Genomic DNA, 26103 nt, shown 5'->3' with positions numbered 1-26103 from the left:
CTGGGGAGGAAGAAATACACTTTTGAAGTCAACACACATTTTGTATCTATCAGCAAGAGCGAAGTACTTCCAGGTTACAAATGTCAACCCTAACTGCAGCCTATTTGCTTGCTTATCGTCCACATCCCTCCATATCTATCCTATCCAGGTATCTGTTGAACTATTTCTTAAAATGATGAAATTGTACTCACCTCCACTACCATCACCGGCAGTCCATTCCAGACATTCACCGCCCTCTTGTATCTCTCCCCTCTTTCCTTAAATGGATGAGCTGTAGTCTTAGACTCCCCTCCCATGGGGAAAAGCTGTTAGCTATCTATCTTATCTACGCTTCTCATGATTTTATCAACTTTTATAGAGGTCACCGCTCAGTCCCCTGCGGTCCCAGCCTATCCAACCACCCCTTAAAAATCAAATCTTCCAGTCAAGGTAGCATTGTTTAAACAAACTTTTTTTTTCTGCACTTTCTGATTTAGTAATATCCTTTCTATAGTAGGGCAACCAGAACTGCACATAGTACTCCAAATGTGGTCTCACCAACATAGTGTACATCAAGAGCATTTCCGAACTGACAGCCAGACTACTGCAACCACTAGGACTCATAACAGCACACAAACCAACAGCCACTCTCAGACAACAACTCACCAGGACGAAGGACCCAATACCCAGCATGAGCAAAACCAATGTGGTGTACAAAATCCCATGCAAGGACTGCACAAAACACTACATAGGACAAACAGGAAGACAGCTAACGATCCGCATCCATGAACACCAACTAGCCACGAAACGACACGACCAGCTATCCTTAGTAGCCACACACGCAGATGACAAGCAACATGAATTCGACTGGGACAACACTACTATTATAGGACAAGCCAAACAGAGAACAGCCAGGGAATTCCTAGAGGCAAGGCACTCATCCACAGATTCAATCAATAAGCACATCGACCTGGACCCAATATACCGGCCACTGCAACGGACAGCTGGAACTAACAACCGGAAGCGGCAGATTCAAACTACTACAAATGCTGGAGGAAACATCACAAAAGCGCTTCACAGGAGGCTCCCAAGCACTGAGGATGTCACCTAGACAGGGGACAAAATGTCTGCAACACAAATTCCCAGCTTAGCGAACAGAACCACAACAACGAGCACCCGAGCTACAAATCTTCTCACAAACTTTGAACATATAGTGTACAGCTGCAACAAGATGTTCCAACTATCCTCCTAACTGCCAAATACTTCAGCACGTACTTCGGATTTTGAAGAAGAGAGTCAATATTCTCCCCTACTCTGCTCCAAACACTTGATCTGATTACAAAGTCACTGGCAGTATTTCAGTTTGCTCCAAACTGCAGTTTATCCTGTGGAAAAGGATCAAATCTCAGATCATCCAAAACAAACAAGTCCCCTTCAACATGGACCATGTCTCACTTCTACCCCTTCACCTGTACGTGCCAAGTGGTGCTACAAATCCCTCTTCCCTCCCCATCTCCTCTGACCCCACCACTCTCCAATTGCTATACCCTCCAATTGTGGCTACTTGCTGCTGATGTTCACATGCTCCTCAGTTTCCCCAATAATGTGTTCACTTTCGTGCGAGTGCTTTCTGATGCAAGGGTTTAGAATTTATTCCCACCTCCAGATTCGTTGAGGCAAAAGGTGCAGCACGTATTGTAGAGATGGGTATGCAGTGTTGGTGGGGAGGTACTGGCAATAACAGCCTTTACCAATCAGAAATGCATCTTTCGTTTTTAAAATTCATTCACAGGATGTGGGCATCACTGGCTAGGCCAGCATTTATTGCCCATCACTAATTGCCCAGAGGGCAGTTAAGAATCAACCACATTGCTGTGGGTCTGGAGTCACATGTAGGCCAGACCAGGTAAGGCAGGCAGTTTTCTTCCCTAGAAGGCTTCGGGTGGGTTTTTCCAACAAATAACAATGGATTCAAGGAACTCAAATTCCAGAGTTTTCTTTTTAATTGAATTCACAAGTTACCATCTGCCATTGCAGAATTGAAACCAGAGTCCCCAGAACATTACCTGAGTCACTGGGTGAACAGTCGATCACCAATACCATATGGCTCCCCAAACACAATGATCTTCATTGAGCAAGATGAAGTTTGGACAAATACAGGGGAGGACAGTGGGAACAATCTGAACAATCAGCTGCATTGATAAAACACTCCTTTTAACATAACCATTTGACAGTCACTTCTGAAAAAAAAAGTATCAAAGACTCTTGTGTCTCCATGGAGACCATTCAGAATAGTCCCTTCTCCCAACTGCCCATTATATGCATGATTGATAAAATGACAATGCTTACCAAGCACAGTGAAGTGAACTGAAGCTAGCCTCAGAGTGCCTCAGTTTCCAAATAATAACACGCAAAGCAGGAGAATTTTTGAAAGTCAACTTTTAGCACATTGGCAAGGCAAAGGCTTACAGCACAACGAGGGGCCACAATAATTGGGAGAAGGAAGTTGCTCAAAGTTGTGGACTGATTATGTGACTGAATTCTCATCTGCCCCAGATGCACCCAATGTTAATGATGAGAGACTAGGAGCGGAGGAGGAGTGAAGTGACTTAGTTATCCCTGTGTATAAATGACTAAGAGCCAGTAGGTGGATGTTGGGAGGTCTTGCGATGTGGTGAGTGGGAACCCTGCCTCAAGGCCAGGAGCGCTGGCCTCTAGTCCCATGCCTACTCTTGACCAGTGACAGCGCACTTGTAGATGTAGCCAAACATTTGATCATCAGCTTGCAAGTCCTTTCACTGTTGCCTGGTGGCAGCATGGTGGCTCAGTGGTTAGCACTGCTGCCTGACAGCACCAGAGAACTGGATTCCATCCTCAGACCCAACTTCTCTGTGCGGAATTTACACATGTTCACCCAGTGTCTGCGTGGGTTTCTTCCAGGTGCTCTGGTTTCCTCCCACAGTTCAAAGCTGTGCAGGTTAGGTGGATTGGCTGGGGGAAATTGCCCATCATGTCCAGAGATGTGCAGAGGTGGGTGGGTTGATCTTGGTAAGCGTAGGTTTACAGGGATGGAGTGGAATGCTCTTCAGAGGGTCGGAGCAAACTCGATGGGCTGAAAAGCGTCTCTCAGCACTGGAGATTCTACAAGAATGGGAGAATCTCCTGGTCAACCACTTGGCAAAAAGCAAGTGACAATATTTTTTCACACAAACACATACCCATCCAATCGAATCCCATGGTCCAACCCTTGGAAACAAGGACTGGAGAAGTTTTGTTTTGTACCAATATAGTTATTTTAAACAACTAGTCCAGAGATGTTATGGCATACCCAGGGGGCAGATGGGACTCAAACCTGGTCCCTTCAGCCTAGGGGTAAGAGCCTTCAACCTACCTCCTGGCTGATGGATTGCAAGCTCAAGGGGAAACAGAAACAAGGTAGAAACTGAAAAAGTAAATGATACTTGTTGCTGTGTGGATCCTTGGTCAGATCCTGTCGGGACTACTGCATCGCTTCGGAGTATTGTACCTCGGAGACAGTTTCCAATGGTTGAGGTGCAAGCTCAGCAAAACCAGCAGGGCTGACAGCAGTAACATGACAAGGACAGGATTCACAAAGCCGGACTCCATCATTTCATAGTTAGAAGGTTTGGGGGGGGGGGGGGGGGGTGGTGGCAGAGGAAGAAGTTTTTAAAAAAAAATATCGCTAATAGCAGTGCTCTAAACAAATCAGCTTCTGCCCCATTCCATCCCCAAATCTCTTAATCCCTGTGCTCTTTTAAATTTACATCTCTATCAAAGATTTAGATCATCTAACCTAATTTGTTCTTGAAGAGATGGTGTAGCGACAATGTTACCAAATGGTAGTCCAGGGGCCCGGTCTAATGCCTACAGTTAGAGGTCCAAATCCAATCTCAGGAGCTGTGGGTCTAAGCAGGTTGATTGAAAAGATCTTTAAAAACAAATCTGAGCATCTTGTGGCACAGCAGTAATGTCCCCAGCTCTGAGCCAAGAGGCCCAGGTTCAAGACACAGCTGTCCTAAAAGGTGTGTAAAAATATTTCAGAACAAGTTGATTAGAAAAATATCTATAAAGCTAATCTCAGTGTTGACCATAACTACAAGCAATTTAGGTTAAAAACCCATCTGGTTCATTCATGTCCTTTAGGGAAGGAACCGTCATCTTTACCTGGTCTGGTGTGACTCCAAGAATCACAGCAATATGGCCGACTCTCAACTGCTCTCTGAAATGGCCCTAGCAAGTCGCACAGTTCAAAGGCAATTAGGGATAGATGACAAACGCTGGTTTCACCAAGTGTCCACATCTTGGGAAAATGTCTCAGGCCAAATGTTATTTGATTATTTCCCCTGTGATTAAAAAAAAAAGGGCCTTACAATGCTTACTTTTGTTCAAGCAAAAATGTAAGCCGCTTTATTTTAAGAATGCTATTTTGAGATCATATTGTATGGTGGTGAGGCCTCTTCTGGGGTACTGTGTCCAGTTCTGGTCTCCATGTTATAGGAAGGATATTATTAAACTGGAGAGGGTTCAGAAGGGATTTACCAGGACGTTGCCAGGAATGAAGGGTTTGAGTTATAAGGAGAAGTTGAGACTTTTCTCACTGGAGTTTTGGAGATTGAGGCATGACCTTTTAGAGGTTTATAAGATCACGAGGGGTGTAGACAAGGTGAATGGCAAGTGTCTTTTCCCTCGGGTGGTGAAAGTCACAACTAGGAGGCATATTTTTTAAGGTGAGAATAGACAGATTTAAGACAGACGAGAGGCAGTTTTTTTTAAAAAAAATCATAATCATCATCATATGTGGAATGAACTTCTACAGGAACTGGTAGATGCAGGTACAGTTACAACGTTTAAAAGACATTCAGATAACTACGTAAATAAGAAATATTTGGAAGGGCATGGGCCAAGCGCAGGCAGGTGGGACTAGTTTATAGTTTGGCCACATGATCTGACCAGTCCATGTCAACTGAAGGGTATGTTCCTATACTGTATGACCATGACTCTATAACTGGTTCATTTGTATCGATGCATTTGGAGTACATACTCAAAGTGTACAGATCCTGTGGGAATAACTGTATCAACCCATTAAGTAGTTTAGACTGTACAGCCTAGGAGGAGACAGGGCAATGGAGGCATTTAGAAATGTTATTGAAGTTGAATTTGGGGATCAAAGGAAACAGAAGCCAAGGTAAGTCAGTTAGAATGGGGCTTCTGGGTGTTTGAATTGTACAGACGTCGGTATTAAACCGGCAGCAACATATTGCAAAGACCCATCGCACTCATTTGTACAAGATAGTCCAGGGACTTGGGGGGGGGGAAAAAAAAACTTGGAGTTAGAGGCAACTGCGCTGCAGTTATCTGCTGAGTGCAGGTCAGTATTGGTGCCATTTGCCATGAAGGCTACAGGGCACAGTATGCAAATCTCATTCCCCCCAGTGGAATTTCAAAGGCCTTTCAGTCAAGATTAGAATAGTCAGATGACACATGCTTAGAGAACACAAAGCAAGGAGGGATCCCAGAAGTCCATATCCCAACTACCATTATCAATACCAGATCTGAATGTCTGAGAACTCCTCAACTCAACGTGCTTCAAAACTGGGAGAATATCTGTCAGTTATTCTTTCATCATAGCCCCTGGGAAGCTGGTCTTATTTCCCGGAGTGTTTCTAGATCCTGCTTTCAAGAGAAGCAGGAATCGCCGCAGTTTGAGCAATTGATCTATTTTTGTTCATCTCTTCACTCTTTAGACACCCGTCTACATTTGCATTCTGCTTCACAGACTCTGTATTGCCTGGATTAAATAGTTAGGGAAGATGCATTTATTAAAAATCCACCTACTTTCTCAAAGTGCTGCTCCGCCAAGTGATTCATAATGTGCTGCATTCAAATTTAAATTCATCTTCCAGTACAAAACCTACTGTGTGTTTCACCTTAAGGATTCCATATGCTGTGCCTTCAATGCGTCAGCAAGTTTCATTTAGTAAAGCAAATGGAAATTAGGTCAAAATCCAAACAAACCCACCAGGAGCTGAAGTTACATGCGTGCTATTATTAATTTTTACATAGCGTGCTTTCCTCTTGCTGTTAACTGTCTGACACATTGAAGAAGACACACATGATTGCCCTAGTGAGTTTCAAGTTCCCAGGACTAATCACCACCCCCAATGCCTTGACCTTTGTGCCAATTCTAGTTGGAAGAATTCCCAAAAGATTGTCACATGATCTGTCACCATGCACACCAGCTTGACCATCGGTTCATCATCTCCACACACCACTGGAAAACACACTAAGCCAGTTAGAAGAATTTGGACTGTGAAACAACCTTTTTCTAAAAAAAATATGTAAATCCAGAAATGCTTTGTGGCTGAGCACGACAGAGCGACATCTGCTGGATGCTGGATGCATTGGAGAACACAAACAGCATGCATGCACCTCTACCTTTCCATTGATGAGCAGTTTATAGAATCCCCACAGTGCAGAAATAGGCCATTCGGTCCTCTAAGTCCACACCAACCCTCCGAACAGCATCCCACTCAGACCCAGACCTTTTCGCTGTAACCCTGCATTTCCCATGGCTAATGCATCTCCTTGTCAAAAGGGGGTTTGCAGCAGAATTATTCAGCACAGCCAAACCTCAGTCCCCTTTCATTGTTATTCTGAGGAAAGAGAGTTCCTCCAATTCAGTAGTGCCTCTGTGCTAACGTGCCTAGGTAAGATACCAAAAGCAGCAAATTACATTAATCACTGTTAGCCATGCAGGAATGTGCCGTAAATGTGATAACAGGGAGGTAGAGAGTGAGGATTTTCAGATTTTGCTTTAATCTTTCCTTCTGGAATTTCAACAATTCATTGCCTCTTTGCTGCGTGCTGCCCTTTTAACCTCAAAACTTTCAACCTTTTAAGTAGGAACTGCAGAGCAGAAACAAAGGTTTGGGTGAACTGATCTGTGAGAGTTTCGTACACCCCGAAGGGGCCCAGCTTGAGCCAAGGTGGAAGTCAGCAGCAAAGCAGCTGGGGAAGCCTAGGTAGGATTTGGTCCAGCACAGAGGGGTGGGGGGGGGGAAATGATGGCAAGAGATCGAGCCCTCACCGGGAAAGCGATTGCAGGCCCATGGCTTAAGAAAGGACGTAATGTTTAACTTCTAACTTCATTTCTTCACTTTGCTACTTTGTACTTAAGAACTGTCACGATGAACTTTTCAAAAACTTATTTCTTTATTTTCAACCTGGGTGCCTTTGTATGGTGCCAGGAATGATGGCATTGCCACGTGTACTGGAGTACAGTGAAAAGTGTATAATAAATCCTAAATCTACATCTTAAACTACAGAGGTCTTTCTTCAGCATGTCAGTGCCTCAGGCTTGCCATACTCCAGTTGAAGTAACAGTATGGAAAGCCAGCAACAAGTGCAGATAGATCTCAAGGGAGCACCATGAGAAATAATAAACAAACAACTTTGGCTAAACAACTCTGGCTTAGTGGTTAGCACTGTTGCCGCACAGTGCCAGGAATCCAGGTTAGATTCCAGCTTCAGGCAACTGTCTGTGCAAACTCCACACATTCTCCCCATGTCTGCATGGATTTGCTTTGGGTGCTCCAAATTTCCTCCCACAACCCAAAGATGTGTAGGTTAGGGTGGATTGGCCATGCTAAATTGCCCATAGTGTTCAGCGATGTGTAGGTTAGGTCAGGGGTAAATGTAGAATAATGGGGTAGGGTAATGGATCTGGGTGGGTTACTCTTCGGAGGGTCAGTTTGGACTTATTGGGCTGAAGGGCCTGTTTCCACACTGTAGGGATTCTATCAGTGAGTGCTGTCGAGGTGGGAATTCTGAGTACATTCAAGGCTGGGCCAGACAGAATTTCGTTTTTATCAGAAAAGGGAAATCAAGGATCATGGGGGAGAAAGACAGGAAAGTGGAGCTGAAGGTTATCAGATGATCTCCCTAAACAGCAGAACAGATTTAATGGGCTGAACGGCCTACTTACACAGGGTGCCCAATATTTCAATTTTAACAGCAAATAAAAAGTTGACTCACTTGTTGGAAGCTGAAAAAAAAAACATCAGTGGCACAGTTTCAGCAGGAATTATAAAGGCCACCTAAACTAAGGAGAAATTGTTCACACGAACAAAAAATTGCTGAGAGCAACTCAGCAGATCTGGCAGCATCTGTGGAGAGAGAAAGCAGGGTTAACATTTCCAGTCCAGTGACATCGGTTCAGAATTCCAGTTCTGGATTTGTTTTTTTCTCCCCCCTCAAGAATTACCCATCCCTCTCTCTCTCTCTCTCCTCCCACCCCCCCCTTAATAAAATGAACTCATCCAACTCCTGCTCACACCTTTTGTATTTTATCTAGTACTCGCTGCTCATGCCTGACCTCAAATGAAGTCAGACACCCACCAGAATATCAAATAATGGAGTCCTCCTAGCCTTTTCTGTTCCAGTTTAACAGTGCCTTCAATAGGATAGGAAGGCACTGCACTGGGTAGGGTGTCATTGTGAGGCATGCATCATGATGATGGGAAGTTAGGGTCTCTACTCTAGTACCAATTGTTGGCACAACAGATCTGGAGGGCATAGACGTTGTGGGAGAGACTAGAAAAACAGGGCATTATTTCATAGTAAGGAGACACCCATTTAAGACAGAGATGGAGGATGTGTCCTCTGAGGGGCAGCATTCTTTACTGCACGGGGGTCGTTAAGGCTGGAGCATTAACAATATTCAAGATTGAGACAGACTGGTTTTTAATGTCTAAATCAGGAGTTATGTGGGGAAAGAAGGGGCAGGGAAAGTGCAGCCGAGAATCAGACCAACAGTGAACTCCTTGACTAGCAGGGCACTCGATGGGCTGAATGGCTTACTTCTGCTCCTGTGTTATGATCTTAGTGCCAGCTCTCCTTACCATCCACAGTTCTTCCATCAATAAAACTCCGCGACTGTAAATGGTCAGAAGTGGTGGTGTTCATTGATGATTGCATAACGTGTCACACGTTTGAGAGTTCTCAGATACTGAAGCAATCATAAGACCAGAGAAGAAGAAATTGGGCTATTTGGCCCATCAAGTCTGCGTCACCATTTGATCATGGCTGATAAATTTCTCAACCCCATTTTCCACTTTCTCTGTGTAACCCTTGATCCTCTTGACAATCAAGACCCTATCTCAGTCTTAAACATACTCAATGACCAAGCCTCCACAGCCTTCTAGGACAATGAATTCCACAGATTCACCACTCTCAGGCTAAAGAAGTTGCTCCTTATCTCCCTTCTAAAAATGGTCTTCCGCTACTCTAAGGTGGTGCCCTCAAGTCCTTGTTTCTCCTGCCAATGGAAACATCTTCCCAACATCCACTCTGTCCGGGCCATTCAACATTCTGAAAGTTTCAATCAGATCCCCCTCCTCCTTTTAAACTTCAAGTATAAACCCAGAGTCCTCTTAACCTCATAGGTTAAGACACTCCACAAGGTAAAAACAATGACTGCAGATGCTGAAAATCAAATACTGGATTAGTGGTGCTGGAAGAGCGCAGGGGTAGTCTGGCGCACTGACCTCTACACCGCTGAAGCCAAACGCCAACTCGAGGACACCTCTTCCTACTGCTCCCTCGACCATGACCCCACCCCCCATCACCAAACCATCATCTCCCAGACCATACAGAACCTCATCACCTCAGGAGATCTCCCACCCACAGCTTCCAACCTCATAGTCCGGGAACCCCGCACTGCCCGGTTCTACCTCCTTCCCAAGATCCACAAGCCTGACCACCCTGGCCGACCCATTGTCTCAGCATGCTCCTGCCCCACTGAACTCATCTCTACCTACCTCGACACTGTCCTATCCCCCCTAGTCCAGGAACTCCCCACATACGTTCGAGACACCACCCACGCCCTCCACCTCCTCCAAGACTTCCGTTTCCCCGGCCCCCAACGCCTTATCTTCACCATGGATATCCAATCCCTCTACACCTCCATTCGCCATGACCAGGGCCTCCAAGCCCTCCGTTTTTTCCTCTCCAAACGACCCCAACAGTACCCTTCCACTGACACTCTCATTCGTTTGGCCGAACTGGTCCTCACCCTTAACAATTTCTCCTTTGAATCCTCCCACTTCCTCCAGACCAAAGGCGTAGCCATGGGCACATGTATGGGCCCCAGCTATGCCTGTCTCTTTGATGGCTATGTAGAACAGTTGATCTTCCGTAATTACACCGGCACCACTCCCCACCTCTTCCTCCGCTACATTGATGACTGCATTGGCGCCACCTCGTGCTCCCGCGAGGAGGTTGAGCAATTCATCAACTTCACCAACACATTCCACCCTGACCTTAAATTTACCTGGACTATCTCTGACACCTCGCTCCCCTTCCTGGACCTCTCCATCTCCATTAGTGATGACCGACTTGACACTGACATTTTTTACAAACCCATTGACTCCCATAGCTACCTGGATCACACCTCTTCCCACCCTATCTCTTGCAAAAATGCCATCCCGTATTCCCAATTTCTCCGCCTCCGCCGTATCTGCTCCCAGGAGGACCAGTTCCACCATAGAACACACCAGATGGCCTCCTTCTTTAGAGACCGCAATTTCCCTTCCCACGTGGTTAAAGATGCCCTCCAACGCATCTCGTCCACATCCCGCACCTCCGCCCTCAGACCCCACCCCTCCAACCGTAACAAGGACAGAACGCCCCTGGTGCTCACCTTCCACCCTACAAACCTTCGCATCAACCAAATCATCCACCGACATTTCCGCCACCTCCAAAAAGACCCCACCACCAGGGATATATTTCCCTCCCCACCCCTTTCCGCCTTCCGCAAAGACCGTTCCCTCCGTGACTACCTGGTCAGGTCCACACCCCCCTACGACCCACCCTCCCATTCTGGCACTTTCCCCTGCCACCGTAGGAACTGTTAAACCTGTGCCCACACCTCCTCCCTCACCTCTATCCAAGGCCCTAAAGGAGCCTTCCACATCCATCAAAGTTTCACCTGCACATCCACCAATATCATTTATTGTATCCGTTGCTCCCGATGTGGTCTCCTCTACATTGGGGAGACTGGGCGCCTCCTAGCAGAGCGCTTTAGGGAACATCTCCGAGACACCCGCACCAATCAACCAAACCGCCCCGTGGCCCAACATTTCAACTCCCCCTCCCACTCTGCCGAGGACATGGAGGTCCTGGGCCTCCTTCACCGCCGCTCCCTCACCACCAGACGCCTGGAGGAAGAACGCCTCATCTTCCGCCTCGGAACACTTCAACCCCAGGGCATCAATGTGGACTTCAACAGCTTCCTCATTTCCCCTTCCCCCACCTCATCCTAGTTTCAAACTTCCAGCTCACTTACTGTCTCCTTGACTTGTCCGACCTGCCTATCTTCTTTTCCACCTATCCACTCCACCCTCTCCTCCTTGACCTATCACCTTCATCCCCTCCCCCACTCACCCATTGTACTCTATGCTACTCTCTCCCCACCCCCACCCTCCTCTAGCTTATCTCTCCACACTGCAGGCTCACTGCCTTTATTCCTGATGAAGGGCTTTTGCCCGAAACGTTGATTTCGCTGCTCGTTGGATGCTGCCTGAACTGCTATGCTTTTCCAGCACCACTAATCCAGTATAAAACACTCCACAGCCTAATACATCCTTCCTGAGATATGGAGCCCAAAATTGTTCACAATACTCTAAATGTGGCCTGACCAGAAAATTATAAAGGTTTAGAAGTACATCCCTGCTTTTATATTCTAGTCCTCTGGAAATGAATGACAACATATTTGCCTTCCTAGTTACTGACTCAACCTGCAACTTTACCTTAAGAAAATCCTGGACTAAGACTTCTAAGTCTCTTTGGACTTTAGACTTCTGAATTTTCTCCCCATGTAGAAGATAGTCCATGCCTCTATCCTTCCTACCGAAGTGCATGACCTCACACTTCCCCACATTGTATTTCATCTGCCACTTCTTTGCCTGGTCTCCTAACCTGTCTAAATCTTTCTGCACTGAAAATGTGTTGCTGGAAAAGCGCAGCAGGTCAGGCAGCATCCAAGGAGCAGGGGAATCGACGTTTCGGGCATGAGCCCTTCTTCAGGAATCAAGGATCTGATCTCCAGCATCTGCAGTCCTCACTTTCTCCTAAATCTTTCCGCAGCCTCCCTACCTATTCAATACTATCTACCTCTCCACCTATTTTTGTATCATCTGCAAACTTAGACAGAATGCCTGTTCTTTCATATAGATCATTAATGTATAAAAGTGAAAAGTTGTGGTGCCAATACTGACCCTTGTGGAAACCATGAGTCACTGGCTTCCATCATGAGAAGGACCCTTTTATCCCCACTCTCTGCTTTCTGCCAGACACCTTGCCTCCAACACCACAGGCCCTTATCTTACCTAGCAGGCTCCTGTGTGGCACCTTGTCAAAGGCCTTCTGGAAGTCCAGATAAATGACATCCACTGGTTCTCCTTGATCTAACCTGCTCATTACAATCAACATCCATATGCAGCAAGACAGTCAGTATATAAGTGCAACATTCACACCAGTGCTAATTAATGGCTGACAAGACCCTAACACCTATGCTTGACACTCAATGGGACTCCCATTCCTGAAACTCTCACTATCAACATTGAGGATACAATTGGTGTGGACTTGCCATATACAAACTGTGGCTAAAGACCAGATCAGAGACTAATTTTGCAGTGAGTAACTCACCTCCTGACTCTCCAAAGTCTGCCCACAAGGCACAAGATAGGAGTGTGTTGGAATACTCCCCACTTGCCTGGATGGGTGCAGCTCCAACAAAACTCAAGAAACTTGACAATCCAGGACTAAACAATTGGGCTAACTTCATTTGTGAATTAAGGTACCAAGTATAGGGGAATGGAGGGCTCGAGTTATAAAAAAAAAAGGCTGGGTCTTTTTCCACTGGAGCTTAGGTGGTTAATGGCAACCTAATAGAGGTTTATAAAACCATGAGGGGCATGAGGTAAATGGCAAAGATGCCTTCCCTAGGATGGGGAGAGTTCTAAACTAAACTATGAGGCATATTTTTGAGGTGAGAGGAGAAAGATTTAAAAAGGACATGAAAGGCAACTTTTTTTTTAAAAAACAGAATGGTTTGTATGTGGAAGTGGTGGATACAAGTAAAGTTACAACATTTAGAAGAGGTTTATGAATAGGAAAGATTGGGAGGGATATGGGCCAAGCGCAGGCAAATGGGACTACTTTAGTTTGGGATTATGGTTGGCATGAACTAGTTGGACCAAAAGGTCTGGTCCCATACTGTACAACTCTACAAGTGAGCTATTTGATTGCAGGGCATCACAACTGAGGCAAGTCATTGGAGCAAGAGTAGGTCATTACATGCCTCAACATTCAATTAAATATCGCCAACTTGCAGCTCAAGTCCCCATCTCCAGCTACCTTTAATAAACATCTTACTGGCCTGCATCACAGGCTCTTAAGCAACTAGCTGCATCGAGATTGGATCCAATAATTGTAATCTGCTAAACATTCTGAACAAGTCCTGGTGGATTGAAGGGAGACAGAACACAGGAATTGTAGGCCAGTTAACTGAACATCCATCACCGGGAAAATGCAGAAATCCATTAAGAAACAGCAGATGAGATTCACAATATAATATGCAGCTTACTGGACATTGCCAATAATCTACAGGAATGGGCAACAAGGAGACCTATAAAATCACAACATTGGCTGTGTACATGGGAGGCCATTCTGATTGCGTCTGTACCAGCCCCTTTCAAAGAGCTATCCATTTATCCCAGTCCCAGAACTGGTGTCCTTCAAGCATCCATTCAATTCCCTTTTGAAGAAAACAACATGAATTTTGCTTTTACCTCCTGATCTGACAGTGCGTTCAAAATCCAAACTACTCTCTTGACACTACCTTAAACCAGTGGCCTCTGCATATTGGCTATTCAGCCATTGGAGAGAGACTCTCTCCATCCGTTCTAAAACGTCTAAACAATTTTAAGGATTCCTGACAAACTCCTCTTGGCATTGTACGCTCTAAAGAAGAATAAACACCAGCAGAGTGGGAATTATAGAGCCTACACCACATTACACTGACCACGTACTGAAACAGGAGATGGCCTGTCAAATCATTCACCAGGCGAAGCAGCATGTCTTATCTACTCGTCGGAGAAACAATATAAAACTGATAGGGACTGGGAAGACAAACGGCAAATATATTACGGCGCTAGCAAGGGTAGAGAGCCGTTATTGGCCTCTTCACTACATCAAGAACTGTCACCTTTTGAAGAATGGCAACTTTCCTCATCAAGTTAAACGAACCTAGATGCCTGTTTTATCAAAAAGAAGTCTGAGCAAGAGAAGAGCGAGCACTGAAAATAATCGTCTTGCCACACAGTGTTTCATGACCTTGTTATTGAACAAAAAAAAAGAAATCTTTTTTCCTTCCTCCCCTGCCAGTGACATCGGCATGCTGGAGCAAGCTTTCCACATGAACCAGGTCACTCTATAGTACATCAGCCAAGGCTCCACACACAAGCCCTAACAATGAGCGATAGCAGGGCCATTATAGCAGCTACACCCAATCCAAAGTCCCATCTCTGCAGCATGGTAGGTGACCAGATCTGGGATGAAACCGTAGCTGATTAGTCCTCATTAGCACCAGACCCAGCCAAGCCAATTGTAAAGCATTCAGTGTGTGCCTGTATTTTTTTTTAAATTGAGGCGTAGCAAAGGAGAAACATTGGCTAACTCAGGCCTGACAGGAGATCAGAAGGAGCCCCCTTTCCAAATCAGAGTCTCTCACCCATCCAAATCACAAAGGGGGCCCCCTCGATATACTGCTAAAAATAGAAAACAAAAGAAAAATCGAACGAGCAACATAAAGATCAAATGTAGCTATTACAATTATAAACCACAACAATGCTCCCTCTAGACTGTGCAGCCACCGAGAGGGTCCGCACTCGCTGACACGCATGTAAACACACACTGACTTTCAATTCCATACATCAGGACCTCAGGGGTCTGGGATGCAGCAGGAAAGGTAAGGGAACATACAGCCTCAGTACTTTCTGCTTATACAGTTCAATTTCACAACAATCCCATGGACCAAGCCTCTCCAATCTTTATAGCAGAATATTTTTATTCAAGTCCAACTACGCATCTGGTCACAAGGCAAGTAACAAGAGCAGAAGTAGACCATTCAGCCCCTTTGGCCTGCTCTGCTGTTCACTGCTATGTTATGACCTTTAGCGTGACATCCCTTTTAAGGTTCCATGTACAAACAGACCAAGTACACGGATGTTATCACGTGACAACATGCACTGTAGCACTCGAGGCACAGGTTATATCTCAGGATTACTTTGTATTGTAGCTCAGCTATACATAACCAAACTCTCCCCCACCCCCACAGACCATCATCTGGACTGACTGCCTCACCTGTCACAGAATACCTGGATCTGAGAAAAAAATATTAATCTCAGCCTTAAATATCGTCAACAATAGAGGACCCAGAAACCCACGCCCAACAGAAATTCAAACCCGCTGTGTGAAGAAGTTTATCCTCAGGAGATTTCTGCTTTCAACGCAAAAGCAGTCAGCCAAACACAGCTCCTTACTCCCGCTCTCACACTTAATGTCGATTCTGTGAGAAATATTCTTCCACATCAAGGTGGATTATGTAGAAGATTGGAGGCTAATTGAGTATTGTGCTCTGCCAAATCAGGTTGCAACATGGGTTACAGTTCTAATTCAACATTTAATAACCAGCAATTTGCAAAAAAGCAGCCAGTTACAGGTAAAGCCTACACCAACTGTGGCAGAAGACACAAAAATGCCATGTTATATGCCCTAATCACAAGAAGGCAGCTTCAAGAGAGTGTGCAGACATTGTTGCCGATGGTAAATGTTCCTCTTGCTTTCCCTTAGGAAAGAAGGATTTGGCTTTCTGTTGCATGGCAATCTGCACACAAGAACCTACAGATGGCAATTCACTAGTGATCAGATAACTTGCTTTAGTCATGTGGTTGGGGGCAGAAATATTGACCAATGAAACAGGGATGACACCATTGCTCTTTTGGCATACTGCTGTGCAGACTCTTGCAGCCACCCAACAGGTCAGTCAAAGTGTCGGTTTGGAGCCGAGAGTGTGCGTGGGTTTTTGTGGTGGGAGCAGCAAGGTTCACTGAGCACTATAAAGCAAAGTCCATTGGAAATGTGACGGGCACAGACAGAATAAAATCAGACCAGAAGAAAACATAAAAAAGAAAATGAATAGAAAATATAAAGAATTATATATGAAGAACATTTATTGTCCCTTGTTGCCCACGAGAGATGCAAAATGACCATTTAACATCTTTGCGTAACTTGCGGCTAAAAATGTCATGAATGTAAAAAAGGTGGATCAATCTTCAGTTATAAACAATACCAATCCTCCACAAAACTCCCTTTCCCAGTCTTAGCCATGGCTTAAAACAGCTCAAGTTATCACTTGTCTAGTTTAGAACATTAGTCTACAGGACAAATCAGAAAAGAATGCAAGTTTTTTTTTGAAACTGTTCATATCATCTACATGAGTGTGGCATTAGCTTGTGAGGAGAAATAAACATCTCAGAGCTCACCCAACTCCCCAGACAGTAAGTCTCACTCACCTCTGAATTACAATGGTTAGCGTTAGGGTTAGTCCTACGTCAGCACTTGAACTGGGAAAAAAAAATAAACTGACCACTTGAGTGCACTAACATAGTGTTGCACTCCATCAGAGGTGCGTGATTTCAAAAGAGAAGTTGAAACCAACTGTGGTCAGGTGGATATAAAAAAAAAGGTGCTGTGGAATTAATTCAAAGACAACCAGAGAAGTTGACCCTGACCAATAATGGTCACTCACCAAACACTAGAGAGAGAGGAAACAAACACAGTGATCACATTGCAACATGGAGTTTTGCCAAGTTTCCTGGTTGCTACATTCCCAAACTTAGAGTACTTTCCTGGCTGTGAATCGCTTCTAGACATTCAGTTCTCCCGAAAAACTGCTTCATCATACAAACTGCTGACATTCTGAAGGGCTTCAGAACAGGCAGGCATGGGTCTGATGCATGGCCTGTACAAAGGGGAGGCTAATACCAGACAAAGATCAGGCGCTATAACTAACCACAGCGTCCTGTATTAGGGTGCTGTGAGCTCAGCTACCATCATCATTCCGGGCTGATAATACATTTGCATTGAAGTGGGACAAGGTTCAGATTATAATGATACCCACGTTTGAACTGTCAGGTAGTGGGCACAATTAAGAATGGTTACTGGAGGATCATCTTACATGTAAGCCAACCGATCTGGTTCTGTTGAAGTCAACAGAACCAGAAGTTGGGCAAGTCAATCAACTAAATATTGTTGATTTTACCTCCTCGGCTCCAAGGTCAAGTGAAATGTCTGCTAACAGAACCGTTATCTAGATCTTTACTGATACTAATTATGTCAGATCTACCGACCAATCAGCCCTCACAGTTGACATCACAATCTTGTTAGCATAAACATGCATCCTTAAAGAAATAAAGTGATTCTGAATGATAACCCAAAACCACAAACATCCCAGATCTACAAAGGTCTTGCGATGCAGTGGTACCTCTATCAAGTCCCACCTGTCATCATGTTATGTAACCTCCTAGGTACATTACAAAATGTTTGAATAGGTTCATTAACAAATAATGATTTCAATCCTACCAAACCCACTCCTCTTGACTACACCCAGCTCTAAGTGTATTTGCCCAAGTTGTTACCGGATTCACATATTGATAACACTTGGTGATGGTTGACGATATAAAAAAGCTAAGAGCCTGACAAAAAGAACTTGCTACCACTGAAGAAGTTGCCCTATAAACATCTCGCAACCCAGTGATACCCAACCACAACAGCTGTAGCCAAAAGATTAGCCTGTATCTTTTCTCGGCTTTCCTTCAAGAAGCCAGTTGTCATTCCTTGTAGCAATTAAGAGATCTGCTTGTATAAAGTTCAAAGACAATCATATTTATGATGCGAATTGTTAGGAACACCTATGTTTTGGGCATTCTATTTTGTATATACTAGGCTCCTGATTTGCCAGCAGTGCTTTGATATAAAGGGAACTCGCTGGAACTTAAAAATACCAGCTCTCCACATTATTTGTGTGTCAAAGCTAAAATATGATAAATCTGGCAGAAAAGTACCTCTATTTTTAGTAGACCGTGGATAAAACACTTATCCGTAACAATGTAGGTAAAGCTAGCATGCTTAAAGCAAGTTTTCCTTCAGTGTTGACGGTTTAAAGTACTTAGAAGTTTAAGCTATTATTTATTTTGACTGCAGGAACCAGTGGCTTTAATGCAGGAAATAGTGACAAGCACCTAATTAAAAAAAAGCAAAAGCAAAAGAGGTCCCTAATCAGCTGGGATTCCCAGATCCCAAATAGAATTCTCAGTCTGTGCCCTGAACACTGGCAACACAGGGATGTTGTGGAGGAGGTCACTGAACTGCAGTGTTTCTGGTCAGGTAGGTCAATCAGGTCTGGCCATTTTCACAAAACAACAAGCACATAGTTGTATGTTCCTGTTACAAAACATAAACGTCACTTTTTGCACCGTCACATCCACTAAGACAGCAATTCATTGTCAGGCCATGCCAGTACAGTTCCCCAATGACCCTGCACAGATTACCCACCCCAACATAGAGGGGCAGAGAAATGCAATTACTAATATATACAGCTGGATAAATGCAATTTCTGACCATGGTGTATCTTCCAGCTAAGAATGAGATCCCGATAACAACTAACGTGGCAAAGCTGAGTTTGTGGGGGGTAAGTGGGAGTTGGGGTGTTGATGGAGGAAGGGGTCAGGACCAACCACTTGACAACTCACTAGCTTTTAGGTCCGTCCAGTTTAGGGAGCCACTCAGACACATGGCATATAGCAATGTTCCAAGGCATTCAAGCCTTCATTAAAACAGCCCAGCTCTCACACATCAACATTACCAAAAGTGCTCTGTATAAAGACCTGCTGCTGTACTCTGAGCATCACACACACACACACACACACACACACACCCTACACGGCAGAAACATTCAGCCCAGCTCTCCGGCATTATGGAAGAGTTTAACCCCACTCCTTTCCACCTCAAATCTCTCTCCAACCATACCCCTCAAATGCTCCATTCTCAAGCATGCTCCCATCCCACTCTCAAAAGTTACAACTAAAGCTGTTTCAGGCAATACTCAAGCAGTGTATCCTAAATCAGAACAATGTGTTCCAGGAAAATTAAGGGGTGAAAAAATTGTCCCTTACCTCCCCTCTGACTCTTTCCATCATTAACCTTCAATCCCCTGTGCTCCAGTGGCCCACTAGTGTAAACTGCACCCCCCAGCCAGAATGTGATCAACTCCATTCAATCCCCTCCATTCGTTCTTTCCTCCAACCCTCTTCCCTCCCACTCCTCCACTCCCTGCTCTTCCTTCCCCACTCCCACTTACCATGCTCTCCCTCCTGACGCTCTCCCTCCACCCTGCCCCCAAACTCTCCCTCCACCCAACTCCCCCTCCACCATTCCCTCCTGTTCCCCTCCACTCATCTCTCTCCCTCACTCTCCTCCTCCTCCTCCTCTCCCTGCTCTTCCTTCCCCACTCCCACATACCCTGCTCTCCACCCCCCGACACTCTCCCTCCACTCCACCCCCAATCTCTCCCTTCACCCTGCTCCCCCCTCCTGTCCCCTCTCCACTCCCGCTCACTCTCCTCCAATCTCCGTCCTTTCCCTACACAGTCATCTTCCCCTCCACTCTCACCATAAGACATAGGAGTGGAAGTAAGGCCATTCGGCCCATTGAGTCCACTCTGCCATTCAATCATGGCTGACGGGCATTTCAACTCCACTTAACCGCATTCTCCCCGTAGCCCTTAATTCCTTGTGATATCAAGAATCTATCAATCTCTGCCTTGAAGACATTTAGCGTCCCGGCCTCCACTGCACTCTGCGGCAATTAATTCCACAGGCCCACCACTCTCTGGCTGAAGAAATGTCTCCGCATTTCTGTTTTGAATTGACCCCCTCTAATTCTAAGGCTGTGTCCACGGGTCCTAGTCCCCTCGCCTAACGGAAACAATTTCCTAGCGTCCACCCTTTCCCAATCATGTATTATCTTGTAAGTTTCTATTAGATCTCCCCTTAATCTTCTAAACTCCAATGAATACAATCCTAGGATCCTCAGCCATTCCTCGTATGTTAGACCTACCATTCCAGGGATCATCCGTGTGAATCTCCGCTGGACACGCTTCAGTGCCAGTATGTCCTTCCTGAGGTGTGGGGACCAAAACTGGACACAGTACTCCAAATGGGGCCTAACCAGAGCTTTATAAAGTCTCAGTAGCACAACGGTGCTTTTATATTCCAACCCTCTTGAGACAAGTGACAACATTGCATTCGCTTTCTTAACCACAGACTCAACCTGTATGTTTACCTTTAGAGAATCCTCGGCTAGCACTCCCAGATCCCTCTGTACTTTCGCATTATGAATTTTCTCACCGTTTAGAAAGTAGTCCATGCTTGTATTCTTTTTTCCAAAGTGCAAGACCACGCATTTGCTCACATTGAATTCCATCAGCCATTTCCTGGACCACTCTTCCAAACTGTCTAGATCCTTCTGCAGCCTCCCCACTTCCTCAGTACTACCTGCCTATCCACCTAACTTTGTATCATCGGCAAACTTCACTAGAATGCCCTCAGTCCCTTCATCCAGATCATTAATATATAACATGAACAGCTGCGGTTCACATCCCTCACTCCCCTCCACTCTCTCCTTGCATGCTCCTTCTCTCCTTTCCTCTGTCCACTCCCTCTTCTCTCTCCCTCCTTTCCTCTCACAATCCCCCTCTCCTCTCCTCTATCCCCATCTCTCTCTCTCTCACACACACACACAGAGGACAAAAAAAATCCCCTTTTATTTTGGGCCGGGAGTTTTGACAAAAACGTGTTTCCAGAAGAATCTCTCCCCAGCTTTATTATATATTTAAAAAACACACAACAACAAACACTAAAAAAAATCTGTGTACAATGGGAAGGAGAGAGGGAGACGCGGGGCCGCACTTGGTGGTAAGAGGGAGGGGGGAGGGAGACACAGAGCTAGCGCCGGGCCCGTCCCCCAGCAATGAGAGAGCCGCGGTTCGGAAGATGCTCACTTACCCCTCTCTGTCTCTCTCTGGGATCGAGTACTAGCTCCAGACGCGAGAATCCAGCGGGAGCCGGAGATCTAGCCACCCTCACATAGACCAGGAGGCAGCCTTCAGCTCTCGGTCCAGGCAACAAGAGAAAGGGGGCAGCTGAGAGCCAACACCGAGATGGATGGGGTGGGGGGGAAAGAGGGGGGGGAGAGAGAGAGAGAGAGAGACAAGAAGCCGGCTCTTTCTCTCTCTCTCTTCTTTCTCTCTCAAACACAATTAAACAAAAAGCCCTCTCTAACAACACCTCCCCCTTCCTAAGGCAAAAGGATTTTTGTCTCCCAGATGGAGTTGGGGGGGGGGGGGGAGTGTTAGGGAAAGAAAGAGAGAGGAGCTTCCTTTGATGGTAGCAGCAACTCCGCAGTTGAACACAGAATGGAGCACACATCAGCTGAGGTGGAATGCCTTAATCTGATACACTGGCCTATCACAGCCACAACAGCTGAGGTAACGGCTGCAAAACCTGGAGTGTGCACTACCACCGCTCAGGATCAGGATCAGGATCACCAGCGCCAGCACGGCCGGGCTTTATTGCTGTCTCAGGTAACCGAGGTGCAGCGAGGTGTGCCGGCCTGCGTGCTGTCCAACCCTCACACAAGTGCATCAGGGCAGGCCGAACAGATTGTCGAGTCACAGAAGGTGCAGGGGCAATGATCAGCGTTGATGTGCACTCAACGGCCTGGTGACTGTGAGGGAGAAGCTGCTCTTGAAGCCCTTGGTACGTGTTTACGCACTTTTCGTAGAATGCCCACAGTGTGAAAACAGGCCACTCAGTCCATCGACTTCACACCAACCCTCTAAAGAGACAGTCAGGACTGCAGAGGCTGGAAGTCAAGAGTCAACAGATGTGAAGCTGGAAAAGCACAGCGTCCGAGGAGCAGGAAGGTCGATGTTTTGGTCCGCAACGCTTGGCACAAAATGTTGGCTTTCCTATTTATCACATGCTGTGCTTTTCCACCTCCAAAGGGCATACCACCCAGAGCCACCGTCTCCCTGCATTTCCCATAGCTCATCCACCTAACCTGCACATGTTTGGACTGTGGCAGGAAACCAGAGCATTGGGGGGGGGAACCCACATAGAATGTGCAAACTCCACACAGACAGCCGCCCAAGGGTGGAATTGAACCTGGGTCCCGCGCATTGTGAGCCATCATACTGTTTCATATGCTAACCAAACAGATCATACCTTACATAAGTAAATCAGGTTATAGAGTCATAGAGAGGTACAGCATGGAAACAGACCTTCGGTCCAACCCGTCCATGCCGACCAGATATCCCAACCCAATCTAGTCCCACCTACCAGCACCCGGCCCATATCCCCCCAAACCCTTCCTCTTCATATACCCATCCAGATGCGTCTTAAATGTTGCAATTGTACCAGCCTCCACCACATCCTCTGGCAGCTCATTCCATACACATACCACCCTCTGCATGAAAATGTTGCCCTGTAGGTCTCTTTTATATCTTTCCCCTCTCACTCTAAACCTATGCTCTCTAGTTTTGGACTCTCCGACCCCAGGGAAAAGACTTTGTCTATTTACCCTATCCATGCCCCTCATAATTTTGTAAACCTCTATAAGGTCACCCCTCAGCCTCCGACGCTCCAGGGAAAACAGCCCCAGCCTGTTCAGCCTATCCCTATAATTTAAATCCTCCAACCCTGGGAACATCCTTGTAAATCTTTTCTGAACCCTTTCAAGTTTCACAATATCTTTCCGATAGGAAGGAGACCAGAATTGCACGCAATATTCCAACAGTGTCCTAACCAATGTCCTGTACAGCCGCAACATGACGTCCCAACTCCTGTACTCAATACTCTGACTAATAAAGGAAAGCATACCAAACGCCACCTTCCCTACCCTATCTACCTGCGACTCTACTTTCAAGGAGCTATGAACCTGCACTCCAAGGTCTCTTCGTTCAGCAACACTCCCTAGGACCTTACCATTAAGTGTATAAGTCCTGCTAAGATTTGCTTTCTCAAAATGCAGCACCTCGCATTTATCTGAATTAAACTCATCTGCCACTTCTCAGCCCATTGGCCCACCTGGTCCAGATCCTGTTGTAATCTGAGGAAATCCTCTTCACTGTCCACTCCGCCTCCAATTTTGGTGTCATCTGCAAACTTACTAACTGTATCTCTTATGCTCGCATCCAAATCATTTATGTAAATGACAAAGAGTAGAGGGCCCAGCACCAATCTTTGTGGCACTCCACTGGTCACAGGCCTCCAGTCTGAAAAACAACCCTCCACCACCACCCTCTGTCTTCTACCTTGGAGCCAGTTCTGTATCCAAATGGCTAGTTAGATTAGATTAGATTACTTACAGTGTGGAAACAGGCCCTTCGGCCCAACAAGTCCACACCGCCCCGCGGAAGCGCAACCCACCCATACCCCTACATTTACCCCTTACCTAACACTACGGGCAATTTAGCATGGCCAATTCACCTGACCTGCACATCTTTGGACTGTAGGAGGAAACTGGAGCACCCGGAGGAAACCCACGCAGACACGGGGAGAATGTGCAAACTCCACACAGGCTGGAATTGAACCTGGGACCCTGAGCGCTGTGAGGCAGCAGTGCTAACCACTGAGCTACCATGCCGCCCTTTACAGTTCTCTCTGTATTCCGTGAGATCTAACCTTGCTAATCAGTCGCCCATGCGGAACCTTGTCAAACGCCTTACTGAAGTCCACATAGATCACATCTACCGCTCTGGTTGGTAGAACAGGATGCAGAATATGGTGTTACAGCTAAAGAGAAGCTCTAAAGTATGAGAAGTCTATTCATAAGTCTGATAACAGCAGGGGAGAAGCTGTTCTTGAATCTGTTGGTACATATTTACAAATGTTTGTATCTTCTGCCATTAGGAAGAGGGTGGAACTGTATAACTGGGCTGGTAGGGATCTTTGATCATGTTGGCTGCTTTTCTGAGGCAGTGGAAGAAAGACTGGTTTGTGTAATGGACTGGGCTGTGTTCTCTGTAATTTCTTGAGCGGTCTTGAGCAGAGCAGTTGCCAAGCTGTGATGCATCTGAGTAAGATGTTTTCTGTGGTGCATCGATAGAAATTGGTAAGAGTCACTGTGGACATGCCTAATTTCCTTCACTTTCTGAGGAAGTAGAGGCGTTGGTGTGCGCTTTCTTGATTGTTGTGTCAATGTGGATGGACCAGGACAGATTGCTGGTGATATTTACTCCCAGGAACCTGAAGCTCTCAACCACCTCCAGCTCAGCACCAACGATACAGACCAGGCTGAAATCGATGGCCAGCTCCTTCATTGTTTTGACATTAAGGGAGATGGGCTTTTCCTTCAACTCCTTCCTTGGAGAAGGTTAGAGACAGGAAGAAACCCCAGACATCACCTCTCAAAGAATCCAGAACAATCTAAGATTAGATTAGATTCCCTACAGTGTGGAAACAGGCCCTTCAGCCCAACAAGTCCACACCGACCCTCTGAAGAGGAACCCACTCAGACCCATTTCCCCCTGACTAATGCACCTAACACTACGGGCAATTTAGCGTGGCCGATTCACCTGACCTGCACATCTTTGGATTGTGGGAGGAAACCAGAGTACCCACAGGAAACTCATGCAGACACGGGGAGAATGTGCAAACTCCACACAGTCGCCTGAGGCTGGAATCGAACCTGGGTCCCTGCCGCTGAGAGGCAGCAGTGCTAACCACTGAGCCACCGTGCTGCCCCGAATGAGCTGGTGATGAAGGGGAGAGGTGCAGATTGGAGGCTGAATTTTCTCAACCCTCCAATCCACTCAGCATCCTGACTCAGAAATATATCGCTGTTCCTTCACTAGGTCAAAATCTTGGAATTCCCTCCTCAAGAGCATTGTGGGTCTACCTACCGCACGTGGACTGCAGTGATTCCAGAAGACAGCTCACCACCACCTTCTCAAGGGCAACTAGGGATGGGCAATAATTACTGGCCTAGACTTCTACAAATGAATAAATAAAACAGAGGCATGCATGGGGCTGCCCGACAGAGTGAGTGGGGAGGCAGGTTCACTCCATGCTGTGGAGACGGAGTTAGACTGCTACCGGAAAAGGAAGATATGCAGGGTGATGAGGAGAATGGCAGTGGGTGAATAGGGGGTTACACATTTAAGGCAGAGATGAGGAGGAATTTCGTCAGGGTTAAATATAGGATATAGGAATGGATCTTTGGAGGGGCAGTGTGGACTTGTTGGGCCGAAAGGCCTGTTTCCACACTTTAGCGAATCTAATCCTGTGACGTGAGTCTGTGTAATTCTTTACCTCAGAGGGCTGTCGAGGCTGAGTTTTTAAATATATTAAGGGCTGAGTTAGACAGATTATTAATCACTAATAGAATCAAGGGTTAAGGGGAATAGACAGGAAAGTTGAGTGAGGGATTCTCAGATCAACCATGATCTCTGTGTGTGATGGAGCAGACTCAATGGATGGTTGAATGGCCTTCCTAATTATAAATGTACAGCATGGAAACAAAACCTTTGCGTCTACTTGACCATGCCATCTGTATATCCTAAATTAATCTAGTCACATTTGCCAGTGCTTGGACTACATTCCTCTAAACCCTTCCTATTCATATACCCATCCAGATGCCTTAAATGTTGCAATTGTCCCAGCCTCCATCACTTCCTCTGGCAGCTCATTCCACACACGTGCCACCCTCTGCGTGAAAACGTTGCCCCTTAGGTCCCTTTTAAATCTTTCCCCTCTCACCTTAAACCTATGCCCTCTAGTTTTGGACACCCCGACCCCAGGGAAAAGACCTTGTCTATTCACACTATCCATGCCCTTCATGATTTTATAAACCTCTATACGGTCAGCCCTCAGCCTCCAACGTACCAGGGAAAACAGCCCCGGTCTACTCAGCCTATCCCCA

General features: G+C 46.0%; 1 protein-coding gene across 2 annotated transcripts in view; it reads right to left on the bottom strand.

The window, feature by feature from the left end:
* The window catches only part of large1 (LARGE xylosyl- and glucuronyltransferase 1), a 498409-nt gene extending 476884 nt beyond the window's left edge, over window positions 1–21525 (bottom strand). For both annotated transcript variants that reach the window (XM_072552482.1, XM_072552480.1), the window contains exon 1: window positions 21186–21525. The gene's annotated coding sequence lies outside the window, so the exon portion shown is untranslated. The remainder of the gene's footprint in view (window positions 1–21185) is intronic.
* Between the last annotated feature and the right edge of the window lie 4578 nt (window positions 21526–26103).

This window comes from Chiloscyllium punctatum, chromosome 32, assembly GCF_047496795.1.
Source record: "Chiloscyllium punctatum isolate Juve2018m chromosome 32, sChiPun1.3, whole genome shotgun sequence".
Lineage (NCBI taxonomy): Eukaryota > Metazoa > Chordata > Chondrichthyes > Orectolobiformes > Hemiscylliidae > Chiloscyllium > Chiloscyllium punctatum.
The sequence above is the reverse complement of the archived record's forward strand: the minus strand, read 5'-3'. Positions and strand labels throughout refer to the sequence as shown.